The sequence below is a fragment of the Wyeomyia smithii genome, chromosome 3 (assembly GCF_029784165.1).
Source record: "Wyeomyia smithii strain HCP4-BCI-WySm-NY-G18 chromosome 3, ASM2978416v1, whole genome shotgun sequence".
NCBI classification, from domain to species: domain Eukaryota; kingdom Metazoa; phylum Arthropoda; class Insecta; order Diptera; family Culicidae; genus Wyeomyia; species Wyeomyia smithii.
Genome location: NC_073696.1, coordinates 218,480,767 through 218,507,806, shown reverse-complemented (window position 1 = coordinate 218,507,806; position 27,040 = coordinate 218,480,767). Strand labels below are relative to the sequence as shown.

Below are 27,040 nucleotides of genomic sequence, written 5' to 3'. Positions count from 1 at the left end.
GCCTCCCACTCCGTGGTGGGACCAAGAGTGCTCCGATGTCTACACGCAAAGATCCGAGGCGTTTTTGGCCTTCCAGAAGGGAGGTATACCTGGCGACTATATACGGTATTCGGAGCTTGATACCAAGCTTAAAAGCTTGGCTAAAGCAAAGAAACGCGGATATTGGCGTCGGTTCGTGAACGAGACGTCGAGGGAGGCATCGATGAGCACTCTTTGGAACACAGCCCGAAGAATGCGGAATCGCGTAACGGTCAACGAAAGCAAGGAGTCTTTAAGTCGGTGGATATTTGATTTTGCCAGGAAAGTATGTCCGGAGTATGTCTCCGGGCCACGACGCGATAGAATCACCTTTTACGATGGCAGAATTTTCGGTTGCCCTCCTGTCCTGTAACAATAACGCGCCTGGGTTAGATAGAATCAAATTCAACTTGTTGATGAATCTACCCGGCAATGCCAAGAGGCGCTTGTTGAACTTGTTCAATAAGTTCCTGGAGCAAAACATTGTACCGCAGGATTGGAGGCAGGTGAAGGTGATCGCCATCCAAAAACCGCGAAAACCAGCTTCTGACCACAACTCTTATAGGCCGATTGCAATGCTATCCTGTATCCGGAAATTGATGGAAAAAATGATACTCCGTCGTTTAGACCATTGGGTCGAATCAAATGGTCTACTATCAGATACTCAATTTGGCTTCCGCCGTGCCAAAGGGACGAATGATTGTCTTGCGTTGCTTTCAACAGATATTCAGCTGGCGTATGCTCGCAAAGAACAAATGGCGTCTGCGTTCTTGGACATTGAGGGGGCTTTTGATTCCGTTTCTATTGACATTCTTTCGGGTAAACTTCACCGACAAGGATTTTCTCCAATTTTGAACATATTTTGCACAATTTGCTGTCCGAAAAGCACATGCATTTTACGCACGGCGATTTGGCAACTTTTCGCATTAGCTACATGGGTCTTCCCCAGGGCTCATGTTTAAGCCCCCTTCTTTACAACTTTTATGTAAATGACATCGACGAATGTCTGGCAAATTCATGCACGATAAGACAACTTGCAGACGACAGTGTAATCTCTGTTACAGGAGCCAAAGCTGCCGATTTGCAAGGACCATTGCAAGATACCTTGGACAATTTGTCTGCTTGGGCTTTACAGCTAGGTATCGAATTCTCTCCGGAGAAGACTGAGATAGTCGTTTTTTCTAGGAAGCATGAACCTGCTCAGCTTCAAACACAATTAATGGGTAAAACGATTTCTCAGGTTTTGGTACACAAATATCTTGGTGTCTGGTTCGACTCTAAAGGCACCTGGGGTTATCACGTTAGGTATCTGATGAAAAAATGTCAACAAAGAGTGAATTTTCATCGTACAATAACCGGACAATGGTGGGGAGCCCACCCAGGAGACCTTATAAGGCTTTACCAAACAACGATATTGTCTGTCATTGAGTACGGGTGTTTCTGCTTCCGCTCCGCAGCAAACACACATTTGATCAAACTGGAGCGAATACAATATCGTTGTTTACGTATCGCCTTGGGTTGCATGCAGTCGACCCATACGATGAGTTTGGAGGTCTTAGCTGGAGTACTACCATTGAAAAACCGCTTCTGGAGCCTGTCTTCTCGCTTTCTTATCAAATGTGAGGTCTTGAACCGTTCTGTGATTGAAAATTTTGAAAGGTTAATCGAACTTAATTCTCAAACCCGTTTTATGACATTGTATTTCAATCACATGTCCCATAATATTAACCCTTCTTCGAATATTCCAAATCGTGTCGACTTATCAAATACTTCTGATTCTACTGTGTTTTTCGATACATCCATGATAGAAGAAACTCGTGGAATCCCGGATCATTTACGCGTGCAGCAGATCCCCAAAATTTTTTCCAATAAATATCGAAACATCAACTGCGACAATATGTTCTACACTGACGAATCACTTCTTGATGGGTCCACTGGCTTCGGTATCTTCAATAACAATTTAACCGTCTCCCATAAGCTCGATAATCCTGCTTCTGTTTACGTCGCAGAATTAGCTGCAATTCAGTACACCCTAGGGATTATCGAAAAAATGCCCACGGACCATTATTTCATCTTTACGGACAGTCTCAGTTCCATTGAGGCTCTCCGATCGATGAAAGATGTTAAGCACGCTCCGTTTTTCCTGGGGAAAATACGGGAACATCTGAGTGCTTTATCCGAAAAATCGTATCAGATTACCTTAGCGTGGGTCCCTTCTCACTGCTCGATACCGGGTAATGAGAAAGCGGACTCTTTGGATAAGGTGGGCGCAACAAACGGTGAAATTTATAGACCAATTGCTTTTAATGAGTTTTTCGCACTTGTACGTCAGAATACGATCATCAGTTGGCAAAATTCTTGGACTAGAGGGGAACTGGGAAGGTGGTTACATTCCATTATCCCCAAGGTATCGACGAGCCCGTGGTTCAAGGGGTTGGATGTAGGTCGAGATTTCATTTGCGTGATGTCGCGGCTTATGTCCAATCACTATAGATTTGATACGCATCTCCGTCGTGTTGGGCTCGGGGAATGTGGTATCTGTGCCTGTGGTGAAGGTTATCACGACATAGAGCACGTTGTTTGGTCATGCCCTGTACACCGTGACGCCAGGTCTAAATTAATAACTTCCCTCCGGGCCGAGGGTAGAGGACCAGCTGTTCCTGTTCGTGATGTCTTGGCGAGTCGTGACCTACCCTACATGTCCCTTATATACATTTTCCTGAAATCCATCCACGCCCCAGTCTAGTCCCATTCCTTTCCATCCACATTCAACAAAACGGCAAGAACACGTCATAGACCTCGATTTTGGAATCATCAACTGAACCCCACACGAATCCGCCAGGACCTGAGAACCCGAGGCCTTTCGTGATATCTTGGCTTGAACAACAGCGAACAACAACAACGAACCATAACCAGCTACTGAACCCCGCACAATACTTCCAGGACCCGAAGATTACAAGCCCCTGTCCCAGCTCATAACATCGTGGCTTAGCAGAACAAATCCATACATGCTGCATATTCATGGCCATTCGACGATCATCAGACGACCATTCAACTACAAAACATTAATTGAAAAATATATGCTAGTTTTAAGAGAGACTTAATTTCAGCTCGTAGTCGGCAGCGAGGATAAAAAATTTGCTTAAAGATTTTAAGTCATCAGATATAATTGGCGCCGTTAAACATTAAATTGTATTTGTGCCGTGTCAAATAAACGATAGGTGAAGAAAAAAAAAATCCCATTACAAGTGCAAAAGAATTGTATGATTGGTCTAATCAGAAAAGTAAAAAAAATCATCAAAAATGTCATTTAGTTGGGTATCATATGAAGAATATGAACAAGGAGTAACAGAATGGAGCAATATTTTCAAAAAATCTATAATAATAGCTGCCACACAAAAGTATTACTCTTTTGTTTCGATTTCAGAAAATAAGATACAAACGAAGCTGTTTTCAAAAGATGACGAATCATTTACTTATGATGTATATGAAATATAAGGTGAAACTAGTTCTGTAAAGTGTCTATGTCATGAAAAAATATGTTCTTAAGATAATAAAACTCGAAAATAAATATTTGATTCTTATATATATTTATATCACTTAGAACATTTAACTCTTTTCTTGAGAACCGTTCGCCCAATCGTTTTGTTGTCAAAGAATGAATTGTATATTTTTGATCAAGCATTCCAATGAACGTATGGTTTTTGCTGGAGAACCATGGACAAATTAAGAAAAACGTGTATTTTCCCAAATAATTATAATTTTTCGAGCTTAAATTAGAAATAACTCGAAAACCAATGCCTTTAGAATGTTAACTACCAAGAGCTTTTTGATTTAAAATGACTCTCTGCGTCTTTTAAAATCATCAGAATATAAATATTTTGAAAAATGTTTAAATTAGAATTTTCATAAAAAAATTATCCTACCATAAAAAAATTATTTTTCATTTCTCCATCCTGGACTTTTTTTTTAAAAGTTGCGAATTAACTTCAAGTTTCTTAAAAAAAAATAAGAAAAAAAAATTCAACTCTTTTTTTTTAAATTGAAATTTAATGTTTATTTTTAATTTTTTTTGGTCAAAAAAAAAATTTTTGTACAGTGTATATTTTTTTTATGATGCATTTTTAATTCCCTACAACTCATTCTCAGACAGTTTTTCTATACAACCAACGGTTTCTGGGCTACAATGCTTCGAATTAAACCTATGCCAAAAGGCATACGCCCTTTTAGAATGTAACTCATGGGTGTAAAAAATCTCTGCACCTGTGAAAAATGCTCAGTTTGCTAAGCCAAATACGTGTGCAAAGTTTCATTCAAATCAGAAATGGTCGATTAAATTTTCGCGTATTTCCAGGCAATTTGAAATGATTCTGCTCATAACTGTGAAGAGGTCCGAGCAATTCGAAAATAATTATGCGTCAACAACCTTTACGGTTAGCCGAATCGCATCAATAAAAATGAAACAAAGAAACACTATTAATTTTGTCCAAAAAGGCTCGTTAATATGTTGCAGTAGTGCTATTCAAGATGTTAAACGCAGACCTACAGCGAAAGGGGCGCGAAGATCATCTGCGATCGAAGATAAGCCGCTTTTGACCACGCCGACCAAATCACTCAAGCGTTAGGGCGAGGCAGCAAAATTTTTTATTGCACCTGCATGAATGGCTTTGAGATGAATATTTTATAGTTGAAGTTATGTTCATAGGAGCAATATATTAATCAAGTGATTTTGATGCAATTGTTCAATCTTACGGTTTCTTTTATAGGGAAAGTCATTTCTATAACAATCAATGTCGATCAGGAGTTGGTAGCGCTCTTTTAGAATTCAATGAAACATCTGTTCTATTTAAACAATTTTCGCACTCAATTTTCAAAACACGGTTTCGCATCGTATATTCTCACTGCGTAGTGCAAAGTCATGCCAGTATTAGTGACTGAATCCTCTTTTATAAACAAATTCGCGCAAGATATACCTTAGAGCCTCTGGGTATCCGACCACCGGTAAAAAAAAACTCATAACGCATCATAAATTTAAATTGTAAAACCTGTTTCAGTTGGTATTTGGGCGCTTCTTTTTTTACTACCGCTTTTCCTAATTAAAAATCTAAATTAATCCACCTAGCGGACTTTCTCATTCAAACTTACTATTTGTAAAAATAGATTTACATGAATGCTTGAATCTAATAAAGGTATATTCACTCTTTGGGTTCTAAAATATTGATGTTGTAATTGAAGTACAAATATGAAATTTGACGTGATGTTAGTGCTTAAGAAAAAGCGAAATTAAAGAAATGACTCTTAATTTCGAACAATTTATTCACGAGCGATACGGGGAACGTTCAAATAGTACGATACCACATTTAAATCATGTTGAGGCCATATATATTTATCAAAGCAGGTATAGTGTTGAATAGTCTTTAAATTTCTTTTCTTTCCAAAACTTTTGAACAGCATATCAAATTGTTATGAAGTTTGTTATTTGTAAGTTTGAGAGATGAGTCGTTTGTATGACACTAGTTATGTTCAAATAAGTCGTGTAATACATGAGATAATAGAATTTCGTTGTTTTAACGATTTAATACATAACGGTTGCTGAAGTTTGATTACAATCAAATGAAAAGGGAACGTATAGGGCAGCCAAACTTTGAAACCACGTGTTCAATCATAATTTATCAGTTAACTCTTAACTAGCCCGTTTATCTGATATCAATATTGTTCAAAACGGTTGTGTAGTTTCTGAAATAATGAAATAAAATTCAATAGGGTGTTATGAGGCAGCTAGACCTTTCATTTGACCCTAATTTTGTGAAAATCGGTTCAACCATCTCTGAGGAAAGTGAGTGAGTCCAAGTAGTCTTCGGAATATGTTTCTTTTCATAGCTGGATTTCACATTTTTAAACATAACAGGCAAAGTAATAATCCGTTTGCAAAAAAAATCAATAGGATCTTATGGGGCAACAAGACATTCCATATGACACTGATTTTATGAAAATCGGTCCAGCCATCTTTTAAAAACATGAGTGAGATTAAACAGTCTTCAGAACACGTTTCTTTTCATAATTTTTGAACCACAAGTTCAATCTTTATAAAACTCAAAAGTTAAGGGTATTTCAGGTAGCCCGTTCATTTGAAACCAATTTGAGCTTCTAAGATATAAGAGCGATTTTCACATTCTGACGCAGCGCCAAAACTAAAAGTTTTATAACAATCAAATTGAATAGCAACCTAAGCGGCAAATAGACCCTTCATTTGACACCAAGTTAGAAAGAATCCATCAGACCATCTCTGCGAAAAGTGAGTGGGAAAAAAAGGTGCACACACACGTACACACCCACACACAGGCATATACACCTATACATGCATACATGCAGAAAATGCTCGAACTGAGTCGAGTATATGACATTCAGCCATTTGGATCACTTTTCTACCTTTTAATTAGCCAGTGATCGTTAGGAGAAAGTCAATATGTTTACTTTCATTATGTGATTTCACATTTTTATGAACAACGGACAAAGTTACAATCCGATTGCAATGAAATTCAATAGCAACCTATGGGGAAACTAGACCTTTCATTTGACACTAATTTTGTGAAAATCGGTTCAGCCATCTCTGAGAAAAATGAGGATAACTTTTCTTTACATAACTTTTGAATCATAGGTTCAATCATAACGAAATTTAGAAGTTAAGGGTTCTGGAGACAGCCCAATCGTTTGAAACCAGTTTTATTGAAATCGGTTTTGTGGTTTCTGAGATATTGATGTTTCGTGATTTTTACATTTTGATACATAACCTCTAAACTAAAAATCCGATTACAATGAAATTCAATAGCAACCTATGGCGCAACTAGACCTTTCATTTGGAATTAATTTTTTGAAAATCGGTCCAGCCATCTCTGAGAAAAGTGAGTGAGAAAAAAAAGTTGCACATACACACACACACACACACACACACACACACATACACACATACATACAGAAAATGCTCAGTTCGTCGAAAGGGGTCGAGTGGTATATGACATTCGGCCATTGGGACCACTTTTATTCTTTGGTTTTTCCAGTGATTGCTATACCTTTCTAGGAGAAAGGCAAAAATGATATCATTAGCACTAAGTTTGCCTTAGAGGATATGGAATCACTCATATTTTGAACGACAGTGCAATGGAGTATGGATCAATTTATTTGTTTTGATAAAAGTATTTGGCACACTCTCTCTTTTCAATAGACAAGGTAAAGTCATTAGATTGACGCAATTACAAACGGCACCACCAATAAGAAGAAATTTAAGTTGCAACTAATTACAATTCTAAATTTTAAAAACAAGTACTTCTACAAAGTTGCATTGGGTAGTTAATTTTTCCATAGTACAACAATTATCCAGTTTTAGTTCTACTATCAACGTAAGTTTGTCCTGAAAATTTCTTATAGCGTTTTTTATATTAGAAGAAACTCAAGCTATTTGTTAAAAAAATCGTTTGTAAATATACACAATGTACCAGCACTATCCCCAAAACAAAGTGCATGATCCGAGACGTAAAGATCGATTTTAAGTTTTAAGTTTACAAGGTCAGGAATAATCGTATTTTTCCGTTTGTCACGCAAACACCTAAAACAATCATTGTGCAACATTAAAGTACCTCTACCAGTCTGCCTTCATCGTGTCCTTTTTCGACATATTTCATGCAGATTATTCAAATTACTTCATGATTAACATATCTCATATAACATTACCTGAAAAGCAGATGCTTATGAATTGGTTTTTCTTTGGCAGTACCTTTTCTCAGAAAGAAGCTTTTAATTTATTTTTGATGTGCCCAACTTTTACTTTAAACAAATTTTCAACCAATTTTGGATCTGTCATCTGCTCATCACTAACTTTTTTCAAATGTACATTCGTATTATCATTCCGTTCTTTGATTATGGCACCAGTATCTTTAATTCAGACGCTGTCGTCACAATCTCCTGTTTCAACATTTTCATTCTCAAAACTCACATTTGCTGCACTAATTTCCCTTTTACAAAGGATTTTTTTTTGTTGCTTACTATATAGTTGCAAACAGTGACGGCCATTAATAATCGCTTCGCAGTAGAGAAGCAGCGGTGCATCGATTGTGTTTTTCGCAAAACTGAGCTTGGTGTTGCTGGTATTGCTGCAGTGAACAGACGTTGCAGAACACCCGGTTACCGCGCGCGCTGACGGAAAAACCATCCGTTCATGCTGAAATGAATGCAAAACTTTCCCGAATTTTTATTCTTCCCTTGGTCGTTTTGCTGCATTTGAATCTCTTGCAAATACATATATAGGTTGTTTTGTTCAGCGTTGGCTATTTGGTTGCCCGAAAACGTGACGTAAACTTCGGATGGTTCCTTGATGATGATATTCATCACATCCTACTAGATAGCGCGCTCACGATTTGACGGCAACCTTTAACATCATGCTGCATCTGAGACTATTTACAGTTCAAATAGAGTGTGGACAGCGCAAGAAGTGAGGTGCTATCCTGGGAATTAAATTGCAAAACACAATTGCTAGACGGGCGAAGCAGTTGAATGTAATTGTTTTTCCCTACCGCTGATCGACACCTACCGACAGACAGCGAAAAGGTAAAACAGAGTGATGGTCTACAGCAAGCGTTTTTGCCGCAAGCTAAACAGTTTATGGGGGGGAGGGGGCAATTCGAAACAATCAAATCTGCTGAAGGACTACATACGAAATCATAGTTTAAATTGTTTCTATGCGTGCTCATCAGCCTACCGCCAGATGCGTGCATTTATTCAAGGTTAGCAATGCATGTTTAATGGAAGATACAAACAAGTGATCAATATAACTTGTATTCATTTATTTTATACAGATGAAGACATAAAAAAGTTTTGGGGCTTTGTAATTGGTTCAAAATTTAATTGATTCACAGCTTATTCTTGCTCTGCTGCTGCACTGCGACTTTGGTGCTGATGAGAAGCAGAATGTTTAACTTCATTCCGATTTCGTAACCGCCGCCACCGCTGCACAGTGGTTTAAAACGCGAAAAACGTGATCGTCAGGCTGTTGAGTGTCAAGATGTCACTTAAATGCTAGAGTATATTCGACAAAGTTTTTGTAGATCTTAAGAGGCGTCTTGTAATGCAAATAAATTTTTGATTAATTCACCTAAAAGTGAGATAAAAATTTTATTTTTTAAGTATTTATCAAATCAAAACGAAGTCTTCAGCAAAGTTGTAGACAATCTTATGTAGGAAACTTTGCTGAAGACACTTTGGATCTATCTCTTGAAAATCGACCACATACAGGTTGTTTTATTGACAGACAATCTTAAAATTTCTAAAAATCGAAAAATATCAAATAACTTTTTTTGAAGTGATTTTAGAGGCCTTATATGTTCTAAACATAGTTTCATACAACTTTGCTGAAGACTGAATTATAAAATAAAATAATTACGAAATTTACAAATTTTTTCGTAAAAATGCTATATCTCGAGATTGGCTCATATTACCTCGGGATGATAGCGCGTGCGGTAACCGGGTGTTCTGCAACGTCTGTTCACTGCAGCAATACCAATAGGGTGTCTTACGTCTATAAATTATAAAATAAAATAATTACGAAATTTACAAATTTTTTCGTAAAAATGTTTTATCTCGAGATTGGCTCATATTACCTCGGGATGATAGTTGTTTCTTATGTGAAATTCTCCAAGGAACACGATGAAATTATCAAATTTAAAATAAAAATGGCTGCGTTTGCCGAAAAATGTAAATTTAGTTTTCAAATACAAAAATAATCTATCTGGCAACACTTCCGGTCAAAACTTATATTTTTTCTGAATTCCTTGGTTTATTCTATTCAAAAATCATCTATCAGTATTTTTCGGACATTTTACGTCTATGAATTGTAAGAAAAAGGAAAAAGAGATTTTTGACAAAAATTGCGCGACTTTGCAATAAAGAGGGGGGTCCTGGAGAGCGGGGGGTATTCCAATCGACATCAAAATTGGGATTTTTTGAAAGTGACAGTAGATTAATAATTCTCCCAACTTTGAGCAAAATCTGTGATGGTCGTGTCCAAGTTTGTGCTTTTTCGTGGTCACTTCGTATGGAATGACCCATATGCTGAAAACGATTGCTTTCTTGAATTACGTCTCATGGTAACATAAAGGTATTGGTGAATGCTTAAAACTTTGTCCACTTTCAAATGCTTAAAATTCTTACCTTACCAAACAATCCCAGGCCGTGGTGTGGCCTTTGCTGTGCATAAGAGTCGTCTCCATTGCACTCGGTCCATGGCTGCAGCTCGCCAGCTCTGCAGTCTGCTTATGTTCTGTAGGTCGTCTTCCACCTGATCGATCCACCTTACCCGCTGTGCATCTCTCCGTCTCGTCCCTAACGGATTGGTTTAAAGAACCATCTTTACCGGACTGTCGTCCGCAATCCTTATGACATGCCTACCGCAACCTACTAATTTTGGCGGTGTGGACGATAGATGTCTCCCCAAGCAGCTCCACCGAAGATGTTACGCAACACCTTCCGCGCGTAGTCCGCAAGGGTGCGTTGGTTCGCCACAAGCATAGTCCATGTCTCATGCCCGTAGAGGACTACCGATCTGATCAGCGTCTTGTAGATGGTTAACTTGGTACGGCGACGAATTATACTCGATCGGAGCGTCCTCATGTACTCCTTTTCGTGTACTTCGTCTTCGATGCATTGATGACCAGTCCAATCCACATTGTTGATATCGTCGGCAAAGCCAAACAGTTGAACCACCTTTTAGAATGTGCTTGAATTTAGTTAATTTCCTTCATTCTTACAGCAATTGAATGGAAAATTAGTTATATTGGAGAAAATTATAATTATGTGGCGCCAATTATTGTACTATTGAAAAATATAGAACCTTGTAATCGCATTTTTTTATCACAAGATCAAAATAATGGTCGCAGTGGTCCAAATCTTACAAAAAACACATATTTCGACCAACCAGGATAAAAACAATGATTTGACTTTCTAAAAGGTTCGTTATTGTTGCTTTGCTCGCTCGAGTGCACAACGAAACGTCTACCGGAAGTATAACTCTCAGTAGTCACGTATAAAAGCCTAGCATGCGGAAATTTAATCTTCATTGTAGAGTAAACAGGTATAAACCGCCCTAAGGAAGAACGTCAATATATTAGCTATGCTTAGGTATAGTGGAAAATTGCGATTTCGCGAAAGTCGCGAATTCCACGAAATTCAGCATCGGCTGCGAAATTTACAAAAACCCGCGAAATGCCGTGAAATTAATAAAAAAAAAGCAACATTTTGGCAATCATGAAAAGTTACGAATTGAAACCTGCGAAAATTGAATTGTCTTCGGACGGTTCGATTACTAGATCCTCTTCGAGAAAAAGATTTTGGTGATTAGTGACCTGCATGACAGAACTCCACAGTGTGCAGCCGTAAAATCGAACTTTAATTAAACTTTAACGGTCGGCAAATGAATATTTTACGATTCCTGGAAACTCGGTAGATATGGAACGCAGCGTGAGCCAGTATGACTTGAATAATACGTGCCTGCCAACATCAAAATATGACTGAAGACAATTTGACACAGTGTGTACTTTTAGTCAGGAATGCAAAGAAATCAGTAATCGTGCGGGTAAATTACCGTATATCAAATTAAATTAAACGGTTGTTTCTTTTTTACTAAAAAAATAATCACTGTTTAGAGTTTTCTAAAGAAAAAGGTTACCGCGAATTACCACTGTCTCTAGTTAGGCTTATTACCAACAACAAATATTTTCTGAATTTTGGTAGTATATTATTAATTTGTATTTATCAATGCATCGCAACTAAATTGTTTTGTAATGGCTGTCATAGAAAATTTTACAATTTAAAAAATAAATATTTTCAAATCACAACACGCCAACATGCAAAAGACCCATATTTCCTTATGCAGAAGGTTAATATGGTCCTAGCAGAAAAACACCATGCGAAGCAAGAAGCACTTGAAGTCTCAGTAGTAAAATCAAAAGCAATGGAACATATTGCATGGAGCTGTAGTGTAACCGAAAATATTAAAATATTTATACAAATTAAGTAATTCTTCACTTGGTACAGCTGCTTATCGGCTCACCCAAGGCATATAAACACAAGTACCGATTAATAAACTTCATGAACTAGTAACAACCTTTGGCGAAAGTGTTACCGAAAATTAGATCTGAAGCTGCTCAGAAAGAGTCCCATGAAATGCTAGAGACTCCCAATAGTCTACTTTTTTATTATTTGCATATTTCCGAGAAAATGAACCGAGGTGTTTACCCTATAACCGAAGAATTTCCTATCATTTTCAGAACTTCATCAGCAACTAAGTATTCCATAACAGCTAGTAGACAGGCGAACGCTCCAGCACCAGACAATGTTTAACACAATTTCTTTACATCTTTCTTTCAACATAAGAACATAACGATCATATTTTCAAACCTATCGCAAGAAATACGTTGACATAAGACATGGTGCCGTAATTCTACATTAACCTTGCGGTCGTGTCTTATAAATAATATCTTCAACTTTTGCTTTTTTAAAACAATGCAAGTACAACAACAAAATTTATTAGTATCGTTTCAACTAGGCCAGCGATTCTCAACCTGGGGTACGCATACCCCTGGGGGTACTCAAAAGCCTTCAGGGGGTACGCGAAAGAAAAATCAGTAATGGCGGACAAAGCAATTTTGTTTTAAAATACTTCATTTGTTTTTTAATCTTGCTCTTGAAACATGACTGTGGCGAACAAACAAACCATAGTTCAATTTGAAACCTTAACAAGACTACCACAACATGATCTACCACTACTCTCTCCCACTCTGCGAAAACATTCCAAGCCAGGGGGTACAATCGATGTGAAAAAAATCGCCAAGGGGTACGCGAACAAAAAAAGGTTGAGGACCGCTGAACTAGGCTAATGATTTTTTTCTGCAACCAGTGCCTAGTTTTTTGTTTGCGGATAACTTTGATAGTGCTGAAATAATAATGGAGAATGTACAAAAGTTTTAATTTTCTATGCATTTTGGAATGTATTGAGATAAAATTCCGTTAAAGGGCTACACTGCCGGTACCTGCATAACTGTCCCATACTGATTTTGGTCACTTTTGAGTTATCATCGGGAATCGACTTAATTGTTATCATAATTTCTAAAAAAAATTAAAATTGATACTTGTGTATGGAAAAATATGGAAGAAATACCAAGTTGTTTTTGTCCCATATTGAAAGTACCCGCATTACAGTCCCACTGCATAGTGGTACAAACTGCAAACATATAATTTTGCTTCAGATTAGTGTATATCGGATTATTTAGGCATATAGAAGTATGTCATTTAATTAACTAGACTAATGTTGTTTTTCTGTAGTACAATCTACGTTGCCAATGATACTGCCGGTTGCTGGTTTAATTTATATGTGATGGGACAAAATATGCGAGTACTTTCGAAATGTACCCGCATAATTTGTCCCATTTTGTCTTTTTTTCAAGTTATATAACGTAAAACCAATTCCATCCATGGTTTTTTGTTCTCAACGATAAACTTGTGGTGCCATGAAACTGTTATGGTCATTGGCTCTGGATGTAATTGCTGGAAATCCGAAAATTCACGGATAATATTAAATCGCCGTTTTCTCAACATGTTGTTTCTCATTATGGAACAGTTATCCGGGTACCGGCAGTACACTAGAGGTACCAAAATTCACAGAAAGGGTTAAAAAGCTATAATCTATCTAGGGCAACTATTTTGAGCTTGAGGGCATCTTTTTTTATTACCAGACCCCTCCCTCCCTAATGATCTACGTTTTAAGTCGATTAATGCAGAGTGGGTTTATCCACGTTTCTTCATTGGTGCAGGTTTTTACAGATTTTCTATTTGATTGTCTTTATAACCTTAATGAAAATTTTGGATGTTGTTTATAGCAACATCCAAAATTTTCATTAAAGTTGAGGATGTTTAAGGCATATATTTGCACTTTTATGAATGAATGTTTGTATAAAAATTGAGACCAATATGTCAGTGTTAAACAACACAAAAGGTTTAGTTATATAAGAAATATGTGATTGTTTAAATACCTTAGAAAAGTGTTCAAAATCACGGAAAACGTTTGTTTATATTTCAAAGTGCAAACATAAATATGTTTTTTTTTTCTTGTATCATCCAAACACAATCATTCTTCGATAATGCATCATAACTATGAACATATTTTCAAAACAAAACAAATCAGACGGGTTCCAGGTTTTACATGAGGTAAAATAAAACAACTGTTACCACTTGATCAATTCCATAAAAATCAGCTTTGGCTATTACTGCCATCAATAATATTTTATTTCAAATTTGCAAATTTATAGACCATAATAGCAAAAACCGTAAACGACACTTACCTGGTTGATTCTCGCAAAAGAAAATATTGCTGTTCATTCAATTGCACCGGTTGTACGAGAATGCCACTTTTCCGGCTCCGTTCTTTACTAACTCGTTCAATAGGCAAACCAGCTACGAGCGAATGTGGATGCAAAAAAAACACGAAGTCTCCGTGATTTAACTAACATATATTATTCTCCGTATGCAAATTAGCCGACCCCTGTTTCGATGCATTCCTCTTCTTTCGTCAACCCATAATCCAAAACGGTACGTTACCTGCTCGTATGTTGGGATCGTCCTCAACGTAATGACGATTACAGTTAATCTTTTTCTCTACGGTTACTGATCGCCTCAACCCGAGGCGCAGCAGCGATATGTTTTTAGGGCTGCTAGCAGTAGTACCTGATGCTTGGACCTCACGGATTGTCTAGCTTCGCAAAGCTGGCGGGCTTCCTCATTCATGTTGTCGCCTACGCGACGCTGCACGCGGTCGCCCTGCTATAGGTCACTGTTATGAGCGTGTGGGTTTCAATGAGTTGCATGCTGCATTCGGTAAATTGCATAGCCAATGAGCTCATTTGTCACATTTGTAGAATGGTTGTACATTTATTATGGCATATCGTGGAATTATAACCGTGTATAATCTGATTGAAAGTTTCTGACAAGGGCTTAATGCTCATCATCATGTGCTGCTGGTGCCGGCAATAAATATCTGGAACGGTGTCTCACATAAAATAGATTTTACTTAGCGTTGAAAAGAAGCAACGCTGACGATTCTCGTGTGACACAATTTACTCCTTCGTTTGCGTTCCATCCACAACTGGGTTATGTTCCAGAAAATCAAGCTCAACAATACAATTCATTCTAGAGGACATTCTGTACCCTGATCCTGAATTTTAGCCATGGCCTTGCACTTCTGACTAAAATAAGCCAATTCACAATTTTCACAGGATGGAGTTTACTTCCTTATTAGCTGCTTCGGAAATCTCAAATTTCGTATCTATGAAAGCAAATACGACAGTCTACCCTAGCACTACACCGGCGCCATAGGCTAGTATTGCACGCTGTCGCTCGATGGGGACGCCATAATTGTCATTCGGAAAATAGCAGTACGATGCAAAGTTTCCTACGTTTTACCGCGGTTCGCTTCCTTAATTGTTATAGAGAGGCATCTTTGTTAAGCTCCCCTTTCTCGCGGTTCTTGACGCGTTGTGGCTACATCCACTTTAGCGTTGTGTTGTGCCGGAACGTCGAAACCATTGCGAAGCCTTCAGGACACGTTTCCATGAATACTGATGAACAAGGTTTGGAAAATAATAATTCATTAGTGTCTAACGAACAAATATTGCTGCACCAGCAGCTTCTGGAGTTTTGCTTCTCACTGCTTTTGGGGTGACATTTCGTCACCCTTGTCATGCGTACATACTGTGTCTATAATTGTTCGCCTTGGAATGTTTACGATTGTTCGCCTAACTAAAGGTGTCTAGGTTTAGGAAAACACACTTCCAATGCTGAAAAACCATAGTTTTATCAAGCTTAAAAAAATATCGAAATGTATTAAGGTAAGGAAAACTGATTTAGCAAATTTTTACAATAATCAATTAAAGTTCCCAAATGAGGAAGCCTGTTTGACTCCCGCCGAGTATATTTGAGGCAGTTAGCATAGCGGTTTTTTTCAGCACAAAATTGTTACAATTTTGGTTGATTTTTTTTCGATTGATGTTTATTCAGTGATTTTTCTGTGATGTGAGACAGCTAGGTCATAAAACTTTTCGTTCCTGTAATTGAAATTGTCTATATTGATCAAAATTCAGGAGTTTGAGGTATTTTTTCTTCGACTGAAGAAAATAGTAGACCAGATCTTTTTAAAGCCTGGACTAGAAAGGAATCACATAACGAATCAGATAAACGAAATTATCAACTTGAGACCTCAAAAATATTTCCTGATAGGTACGGAATATTTTTCACTCTTTGATTCTTATTCTAAATAACTATATCCAGAACTGAGTAAAACTTCGTAAATACTCTTCCACTTTGTATCATATCTGAAATAATTCGCATCTGCATCTTTTGTGTTTTTTTTGTGCCATCATCTTGATTTTCAACTCCCAAACCATCAACAACATTTTGAGTATCCCTAGCGCACTCTCGACTTCCGTTAATTCCTTCAAGACTGCCGCCGACTTTATTCGTTGATGAAACTTATCTCTATAGTATCAACAAATTTCCGTCCAGCCCCTGCCGCTGGGTGCACAATTAGAAACCAACGCGGAACGTATAATTGCATCATTGGCGTTGAAAGAGAGAAGCTGAAAAAAGCATACTTCCGTAAGGAAAAAGAAAAAGTTTCTATTTTAAGTTCTTTTTCTCTTGTTTTACTTACAAGCTGCCTTTAAAAGTAAGTATATTTGGCGCTTTGTTTCGTTTATCTGTGGTTGTTTCCATTCGCTGTATCCTAAAAGCAACTACCTTACAAACAACTCTGGTATGTGCTTCTTTTCCTCTTTCTTCCAGTGACATTACAACAGTAATCAAATAGTATAGTACTTACATTCAGAATTCTCTTCAACTACACTTTGCTTAGTTCTTTTTAGAGTTTTTGCTGTTACTGCTTGTTATTTCTTACGTTTTTTCATTTTTCTCTTTTTCACTCGACTAGATTCGGCGAAACATTATTTATAGTTCTTCCTGATTTATGTACATCTTTTTATGTGTTTTATAATCCAGTAGATAGGATTGCATGAAAATTTTGATATGAGTATTAGATTAATAATCATTGTAATCTCAACAAACTGTACAATTGTACCATTCACCCATGGTGTGTTTTGATTATTATCGATGTATTTATGGAACGGAAGCTATTATAACCTCTCGTGCAACAGGTTGTTGGCGTTTGGCCCTTCGTAAATGAACATGTACACAAAGTAACATTCAATCAAAATAAACAAATTGGAATCCGATTCGAAGTGCTGCTATTCCAGTTACTACCTACAGATCGAGAATGCGGCAAAGGAAAAGTATCCCGCTGTTGATTTCACTTTGTTTTTGTTAAGATTTGTATACAAACAGCGAAAGTGTTCCCGTGTTAAACTTTAGTTTACAAACAGCGCTGGGAGTATAACAGAACAAGCGGTTTAACGATTGCTTTCAAATGATTGACTGGGGCAATGGAAAATATATGGGTTTGGACTACCGTAGTATTTTAACGCTAAGTAGCGCTCATTAAACAAACCTATCACTGCCAAAAACTTTACGTAGGGCTCAAAGTTTGAAATTCGCGTTTTATTATAATTCTTTTAAATTTTATTTCAATAATCAATCAAAAAATAATATTTAGTTTTCATTGAATTTTTAGTTTTAATTAGTATTTTTGACATAAACTCAGCACTGCTTTCATTTCCTTTTGAGCCCTGAAAGTTGAAATACAGTCACTCTACAATGTGACATTTGCAAAATTTGAATCATTTTAATCGTGTAAATAAGGTTAAAACTGAGTTAAGAAAAAATACCCCAGCTAATGAAAATGGTTCAGTTTCGGGCGTTCGGATAGATGCATTTTCGTAAAACCCATCATTGTGGAATGACTGTGACTGAGAAACGTGCAATACACACTCATTGTCCAATTCAATGAATTAAGTTGAAAGGCAACTCTGACCCACCGATCGGGCTTCGGATAGATTTCATGTTTTTCACCCAATTTATACATCTTTGTTATATAGCACTTTAAAGATAAAACGTTGCCCCTCCTGACCGTACGGCCTACCCATTATCCGGGTTAAGTGAAGCTTATCGTGTCGGTCAGCTGAGGACTTGACTACGCTTCTAATGCACACGTAATATTCCACCTCACGTTCCGTAAGACTGCTTACCGTGGTAGTCTTCCCGCAGTATTCGGGCTGGAGCGGGCCATAGATCACACTTGGCTGGAGTCTCGCGAAAGCACGTTCGGGCGGGCTGCCTTGGCACTTTTTTCTGCCAAGTCTATCACCCCGACAGCGGAAAAGTTCGAAGTATACATAATTTCTCTTTTTGTCGCAGCCAGCCTCCCAACAGGAAAAAAGGCAAGTTGACAGTCGTGGTGCCTGCTGCACGTCCAGCAGCCGATCCTATGATTTATGGCCTTCGCTATGCCCACTGCACTGAGACGGCGGGCGCAAACTGGAATTGCTTCCTAACACCAGAACCAGCTCTTAGCTGGATGTCATGGCACTTTAACCATAACCTTACCCAATCTGCGGTGCCTGTGCCTGTGCTTGTCCTGTTGGTTCTCCAGGGGGGTTTTCATTCCCAGCTATCATACTCCCAGGGTGGTATGCTTCACGAGTATCATACACGGGACAAAGATTAGTTATGTTGTTTGCACGCCAAGTCGCCCGCCCGGAACGGGGCGAACCGAATTACCGATCGACACCACCAACGGCATAGAGATATTTTCCTCTTGCAATAAAAAACTGCTAGTGGTGGCGAAAAAGTGTTGAAATAAGTACATTCGTGATGAAAAGTATTGTTCGATTAATAAAAAATGAACCCAGCGAAAGCCTTGTCCAAGAAATAATTTTTCAATAATTTTTGTTAACGGTAAGTTACATCTACATTAAAGTTTCGAAAGATACGTTCCATTTTTCAGAGAGATAAGCCCTATAAATTGCACATGTTCCGCACCTTTCCGTCGGTAGTGTTTTCATTCATAAGCGAATAGAGCTCCAACCGGCTTCCCAGCATAGTAAGCTCAACCTAATCCCAAAGCACCGCTGATGCAGATGTCTCGTCGTATCTACCTTCAATTCTCGCTGGATTAATACCAACCCGCCTAGCTGAGCCGTGCTACCAAAGCAAAGTGAATGAATCCCTAAACGCCGTATTTTATAGCACTCTCGCTCTCTTACTTATACTCTTCACTTCCTCTCGAAAACGTTCAAGCTTAGGGAGCGCAACCGCCCAAAGTTCAATGAAATCTGCGACTGGCTAACGGTGGCGGTGGCGACGGGTGGTAGTGCGTCTCATGCTCAATCGAACGGTTTGGGTCACCCACCGTCTCTTCAACGCGAGGCTCCGTTTGTTGTAAGTTTACTCGCAGTCTTTTTTATTTCTTAAGTTATGTTGGTTGGCGGTGGAAATCACGCCCGAGAGGCCAAGCCATAAACACTCTCGGTCGTGTCACGGTTAGTTTCGATTGCGGTGCGTCGCGGACCGGAGGTGTCCGATTTTCCAATAAACCACAGGGTGCGTGCCAACGAAAAATCGGTTTGTTTGTTCGTTTTTATTTCAACCGTGAGCTATCACGAGGTGCCCTACGAGGGGTAACTTAACAACGATTGGTTCCCAAGCAGGTGGTGTGCGGAATCACGTGGAGAAGAAATCGAAGTAGCCCTCAAGTGTGTCAATAACCGTGGAAACCGTCGTGCGATGAAGCGAGATAAGTGCATCGTAAAGCCCGGGTGAGCTATGATGCTGTATGACGTGTTACGTGAATTGTGAGCTTTTGCTATTGGTGTCGATTTCCTCCGAACGAACCGAACGAACGCAGGGCAGTAGGTATTGATGAAACCCTGAATGGAAGCAACATCTCGCAACCGCTTTTAGTCCAACCGTTCATTACCAACCATCAACTTCTCGGAAAGGTTCCGCCATCGTGAATTCCGTCCACCAAGATTGATTGCGGCGCAGATTTTAACGTAAACCTACAAGAAAAGAAGGTTATTAGGGATGGCTTGCTAGTGGGTTCACGTGTCGTAAAACATGGGATTATTAATACAGGTTTTACGAGAGACTTTTACCAGGTAAGGGATTAATATTACATTATTGATGTGACCTCTGCAATGAATAATATCGATTGAACCAAACAGAATGATATGCATGGCGTCGTTTTATTGTTGATGAAATGAATTTGGAGAGTAATCCGCAAAGTGTTCTACTGCTGTTATACTCAATCATTTTATGTAAAAAGTGTTAAATTTTCCCCGCGTGCGTATAAAAATGATAAAAGTTAAAATTTTCTTTAAAAAAGCTTGTACTGTTCATAATTGGTGTAAAAAATTGTAACAAAAATCAAATTAGTGTAGGAATATGAAGCATACAACACTGTGATAACAAAATATACAAAAGCTGAAATACAATAAGCAGGCAATAATGAATAATTTTTTTTTTAACAAAGAGATGAATAAATGAAAATATGAAAACAGCAGGTGAAAATAACTAAAAATTTAATGATCGCAAAAATTGAAACAACGAATACCCAGTCCGCACAAACGAAATGTTGGTGACCTTTAAGAGAAGATTCATATTCGTACGAAGAATATTTTCTGTACACGGTCAGTAATGCTTTATATTATATACTTTTACCGCATCTATCAATCATCGCCCCCATCTTGGTGAACCAAAAAACTATAGGTATTCATCACCAATTATTTTTGATGACTTTCGTGAAAAAGATGCGTTCTTCTTGATAATGATCATAGATCATATCTAAATTCTCCAATTAACATTAATTGACCATAACTAATCGAACGTTAGTTTGAGGGAATGTGTGACCTTATTAAATTTAACTAATGTGGATGAAAAAGGATAATTACTAAAAATCTTGTGATAATTTTAATAACATATCGATTATTGAAAAGATATTCTTTCACATATTCTTTGAAATGAACATTTGACATATATTTCCTAACAAGAGTCACAGTGACTGAATAGTGAGATTGGTCACTATTAGGACACAATTTCAAGAAAAAGGCCTCATTTTGTTTATGACTATGTAAAAATTAAAAAAGCAGATAAATATTCGGAAGTTTAACCAAAATAATAATCTCTATAAAACTTATTCTTCAGTTTTAGAGGAAAAGTACAGTGAAAAAATCAAGAGAGGTTATCAATCTACAGAAAGCGTTGATGAAAACATGATAAAATCGAGGTTACTATACATAAAATTCATGCTGAAAACAATAAAAAATTGATAAAATATATATTGAAAATGATAAAAAACTGCGTGAAATATTTAAATATTTACGAAATATAAACAAGAAAAAATAATGGAAATACTGGCAACAAAATAGCATAAAAACATATAAAATTCACAACAACGTTTTAAAACTATGGAAGTTGATAAAAAAAAACAAATGTATGTATTTATTATTAAAATTGGACCAATTTCGACGAATATATATAAGTATATCTTACAGGGCGAACCGTGAGAACCGAGAAAAAAAGGGAATTTTGATATAAATCCGGAAAATTTGTTATGTTAAATTTGAACATTTTGCATTGTTTACTGCATCTTTTTTTTGTGTTGGGTATTTTCGTCACTACAACCAATTTTTTGATATTTTGTGACATATTCCCCCTTTTCAATGTTGCTAAATCAGGATAACGTATCACTATTGGAAGTGGTCGTTATAATCTGACATAGCGTTAGTCCAGTCCGGTATTACACTTCGTATGAAGCGTACTGGGATTTGTTCTCCAGGGTTCCAGTAACCCTCTGTCGAAGAACTAATACCTTCTGCTAAAAAATAACTGCATCTAAAAAATCTTGTATTAGTTCAATGCGCCAATCAGGCAGTTGGTCTCGAGGTAAGATGCTGGATTAACAAACCAGTCGTCATATGTTCAAATCTCGGCTGGGAGAGACGTTAGAGTCATTAGCATCTTAGCGCTTGTTCCGCAATTGTCGAAAAAAAGAAAAAGATATTATTGTAAATAAAAATATAAATTTTAAGATCCATCTTGAGCTAAGAAAAGATCCATTAAAAATTTTGAGGCTAAAAAACTTTATAATAGATAAAACTTTGAAAAAAATACAAACCTATGAAATCCTTTTAAAACCACAACAAAATGCAACTACTTCTGAAATCCGGAAAGCGATATCAAAAAAACAAAATAAGTTTCTCATTGAGACCGGAGAGGTAAAAATTGTTTCAAAGTAAGCAATAAAATTATATAAGAGCCGGGCTGAGATTAACAATATCACTAGAAAAAAATTAATAAAACGGCGACTGTAAAAGCATTTAAATACCAGGAAATGGGCAATTAGGCTATGGAATGCAAAATTTTCTCAAACTAATTTGAAATTTCCACAAACGGCCATCCACAAACGGCCATCATTCCAAGGAAGGCGAAAAACTATATCTTGAGGAATACAATGTTTTTGTATTATTTTAAAAACTCCGAGAAATAACTAACTAGAATGTTTCCTTTTTGTCATTCCGTTCCGTATTTATATCTGGATTGTTCATAGTATTTTACCTTCGGTGGGCTGCGATACCTAGTCTCTAGACGAGGCTGCCGTCTAAGATATAGCTAGCGAGGCACCGCGTTTCGTAATTCAGCAGCCCGCTCCGGGTCAGACGCTGTTTTACGCCGCCCCTAACATGGGGATACAGCCTCGTACGATCCCCCTTCCCAGTCAGCATACGACCATAGTTTCCACCGGGGGTTGGTTACCCGATCTCCGCTAAGGTTACTCGTATCCCGGTCGGCACCTCGTGGAGGTTGGGATAGGAGTTGCTGGACAGAGGTGAATGACCACAATGGGGTCTCAAGTGACACGTACCCAGCCATTTACCAAGACCAGAGTGTTTCCTTTATGCAGAGAGAAATGACATTAAACAAGTTACCACAAAACAGGAAAAGTAAATATTTTGAAGTGAAAACACTTTAACGTTAAATCAACTGAAATTTAGTTTGGGGTTGGCGAAAGGCAAGTGGACTCAGCAATGGGAAAAATATAAATTTAACTAGAGGATACTGAATTCCAGTTTGCCGAGAAATCAAAAAAAGAAATTCCAGGAACGATTCCAAATTGAACTCTAAAAAATCCACAATGAATATTTAAAATTTATTTTCAAATTAGTGGAAATAATTTTGAATTTTCATATTTCATTGTTAAACAATTACGCTTGAAAACAATTAATAACATTTTTCAAGGCCTGATTTGATTTCAAAGAATTGTCGTTTCCGGAGCTTAGAAACTTCTTCTATTTAACTTCTAAATATCTGGAATGACACAAAATTTTTCTGCACGTTACATTGAATAGGTTCCGTGGCCTTCATCGGTTTCGAAAAGTTTCAAGTGTGCCCTTTGTGTCTTTTCTAATTCTAAAATAAGGTCATAAAATATTAAAATTATTTCACAAATGTATTTTATCAATAAATAAACGTTGTTGAACTTATTTTTTTTATTTCAAAACCGGGAAAAACATTAATAGTTAACCTGGAAAAGCGGGAATTTAAAATTCCACTGGCCACCCTGAACTTTGAAAAAGAAAACGGCAAATGGCATGTGCCGAAAAATTCGAGATTGGAGGCCATAACCAGACTTGTCTTTTTGTCTCAGAGAAACACTACCCTGTAGGAGATTATTTCTCACTGCGAAAACAACTGTTCTCACACCGATGGGCAAAGCGACGCGCTCGCTTGAAAAGAGCAAAGAATCATGTGTATCTGAGAAGCTCGTAAAAAACACCGCTGTGAAATCCGGAATATTTTCTCAGAGAGATAATAAATGATAATGAGGAGAAAATAAATCTTTCTCACACGAAAGGACAATACGCTCAATAAATACACAATACAGCTCACTGCAGTGCTTTTACTGTCTGTTTCTCAATTTAACATCAAACAAGGGAAAATATAGGTAGGAGAGTGTTTTTGCGTTGTTTGCTTTGCATCTCGAAACTGAAAAAAAAATCCAGCCGCTCATCATACATGTATGCTTTCCGAATTCTATCGAATTTATCTCAGCAGTGTACACCGCACTTCTGTATATTTTCTCTACAGTGTTTAATCACTCTTGTTTCACTCACTGTGGTGTAAGCAGTAAGTGTGTTAGTTATTCAGCGAGAAACAGAGCCACAGCACAAACAGAAAGAAAAGAGTAGTGCAAAAAATTGCTCCACGCAGCGCTCATGCTGGACAAGTAAACGGTGAATATTCAAATCTGCTCATATAAATCTGCACATATTGAGGAGACTACCAAGCATGGCCCTAACTATGAAAAAATAGATAATAATACCGCAAATGCAAAAAAAAACTAACAAGAAGAACAAACAAGTCACAAATAAAAAAAATGTCAATTTGGATGGAGTCAATTTGTTAAAGACATTAAACATAAATAAATATATTTACTCGACAAATAAAATCAATGAGTTTGAAAAAATTTAAAATCGCTCATAGAAAACAACAAAAGCAAATAAATAAACAAAAAATAAATTGGAAAAAGATTTGAAAATTAAAAATTATTTTCCATTTTATATACAACATGCGTAGAAACTTCAGTTGTCTAAAAATAGTTGCAGAATTGTTTCTGAAAGAAAGAATATACAAAAACATACTAAAACAAATTTGAACATATTTGGATAAACTATGATTGAATGATGCGCATCACTTTTTAGAACGTTGTTTAGAGTTAAAATTTAAATTAAACCGTTTAACAGATTTTTAACCTGTTTGAGCTCAGGTTACTTCCAATATATCTCAAGCAGTTCTAAACCTTTGGCCGGGCTATTCGTTTGTTTCTTACTTACCTAGCGAGCGCTATATATTCCACAAATCGATCAATTGGACACATGCCTGTTGTGCACTGATAATCGCTAGTATTATCACATCCGAACATTACGCAACACTGTAAAGTCGAACACGATATCTCGCAAACCAGAACACTTCCAATACTCAACAGGTTAGCATTGGCCAAAAATTGTAGAAGTATCGATACTCAAGTATCGATAATTTTTCCCTGCCGGTATCGATGCCTGGTCGATATCAAGGGAGGAGCATCGATACCAGCTGTATCGATACTCTGCCTGCTACTTGAAACAGGTCTATGGAAAATTACCATATTTTCTTGATCATTATTACGAAAAACCAGAGATGTCAGGTGTTTTTGAAAAATGTAAGCAACTATTTGAAAAACAGACAAAATTTGCTTAAAGTCTGAAAAATTTGTCTGTGATTTGAAAAATACGTTCGCGCAGGCAAAAGTCTGCAAAAATTTTCACAGATGTTGAGAAAGTCTGCGTAAATATTAAGAAACTCTGACAAAAATCTGCAGAGACTCTGGAAATAATATAATTATCTGCGAATCAATAAAAATCTGCACACCGACTCTAAAAATCTGTGTTTTGAAGAAAATCTGCATATTTTGTATCCCTGCGGTCAATAGACTAATGGTACCAGAATGGGACAGTGATGACAGAATTATATGTCACACACACAAATCAATGCAATAGCATACGCGCGTCTGTGTCCTTATTTGAAATATAGGGCAGCACGATAACCCTGGGTTCTTATTCTTTATTGCCTGCCTTTTGCAAAAACTCGGCACTTACGATTTTGCTCTGCACAGACAGTATTACCAAATGCGGCAGCATTTTTCTCGCAAGAGGCATGAAAAACCGCCTTAGAAATGAGCGGGTATATTCAATCCTGTTGGTGTCTTTTACAAAAAGAGCACAAACCAAATTTCTGCACTGTTTGTAGAAGACTTTAACGCGATGGATCATATCCGCGCACCTCTACAAGGCTTTCACGTAAGACAATTTGTAGCAATCAACAATATTTCCCGATTTTATAGTTTCTCTTCAGTATCGAAAAAATATCGGGGTGAAAGTATCGATCCAGCTTGATATCAAAGTCGCTTGCATCGATAAAAAATAACGATATTTAGGCCTCAAGGTATCGATACCGTAAGTATCGATACGATATCGGCCAATGCTACAACAGGTAGGTTCGCAGCCAGCTGGAGTCCTTCAGCGGGTGCTTGGGCAATGCGATAAAAAGTGAACTCGTTTTGCACTAGGCACGATTCTGCCCGCTGCAACATTTAGATTGTCCAGATTGCGCTGCTCTTGTTGTATGGATATTTGCCAGGCATCGAGTCGTACATACAACACTCCAATCAAACATGATTTTCTGCATCCAGGCTTCTCGACATCTCTGTCGGACAAACATTACCGTAACAAGCTAGAGGAAGTGTCCTATTTTGGCCATTTTTGTCATTTTTGCTTAGCTTTAATTTATTACAAAACTACTCAAAAATACAATAAAGTTTTTTGTTCTTGGTGGGTCCAAAATGTCCGGCTTAAACCTTATTTTCGTAGGCTCATTTCTTGCCTCCATAACCACCGACTCCGCCATCATAGGTATTCGGCTAGCGGCCGTTCAAATATTTGAACCTGATGCACGGCATCGAATACAGCAACCTGAATGCTGCATATTTAGTAAAAAGAAAAGACCTCTTAATATTGATCAATCTTGTACACTGGTACCAATCTGTCAGCTCAACGTAAGTGCGACGAATAAAATGCAAGCAAAATTCGGATTCATTGCAATCTTGAAAATTGATGATTCATATTTCGATCAGGGAATACCAGGGAAAACTTTTTAACCGATCGGAAAAAAAATTTCCCTAATATGACTTTCACGAGATTGGCCCTTAATCGGTAAAAACGTATGACATAGTTTCTAAATAAACCTAAATCTAAATAAATGTTGTAAAAAAACGAATACCCAATTTTCACAACCAATAATTAACCATGAGAGAATAAACATTGAAAAATTAAAGATATAAAATCGCCCTATAATTGGAAATAAAGAAGGTTACATAACTACTCTAAAATAATTAGTTTCAAACAAGATAGAAATACAATTAAATATACGTACGAATTCTAAA

At 37.3% G+C, this 27,040-nt stretch overlaps 1 protein-coding gene across 5 annotated transcripts in view; it reads left to right on the top strand.

Annotated features, from left to right (window-relative positions):
• LOC129730668 (serine/threonine-protein kinase Pak) overlaps positions 1-27,040 on the top strand; it is an 82,169-nt gene that overhangs the window by 20,683 nt on the left and 34,446 nt on the right. Inside the window, exon 1 of one of the 5 annotated variants that reach the window (XM_055690188.1) lies at positions 19,253-20,162. The exons of the other annotated variants lie outside the window; for them this stretch is intronic. The gene's annotated coding sequence lies outside the window, so the exon portion shown is untranslated. Of the gene's footprint in view, positions 1-19,252; positions 20,163-27,040 lie in introns of those variants that run through there. 5 annotated transcript variants of the gene reach the window in all.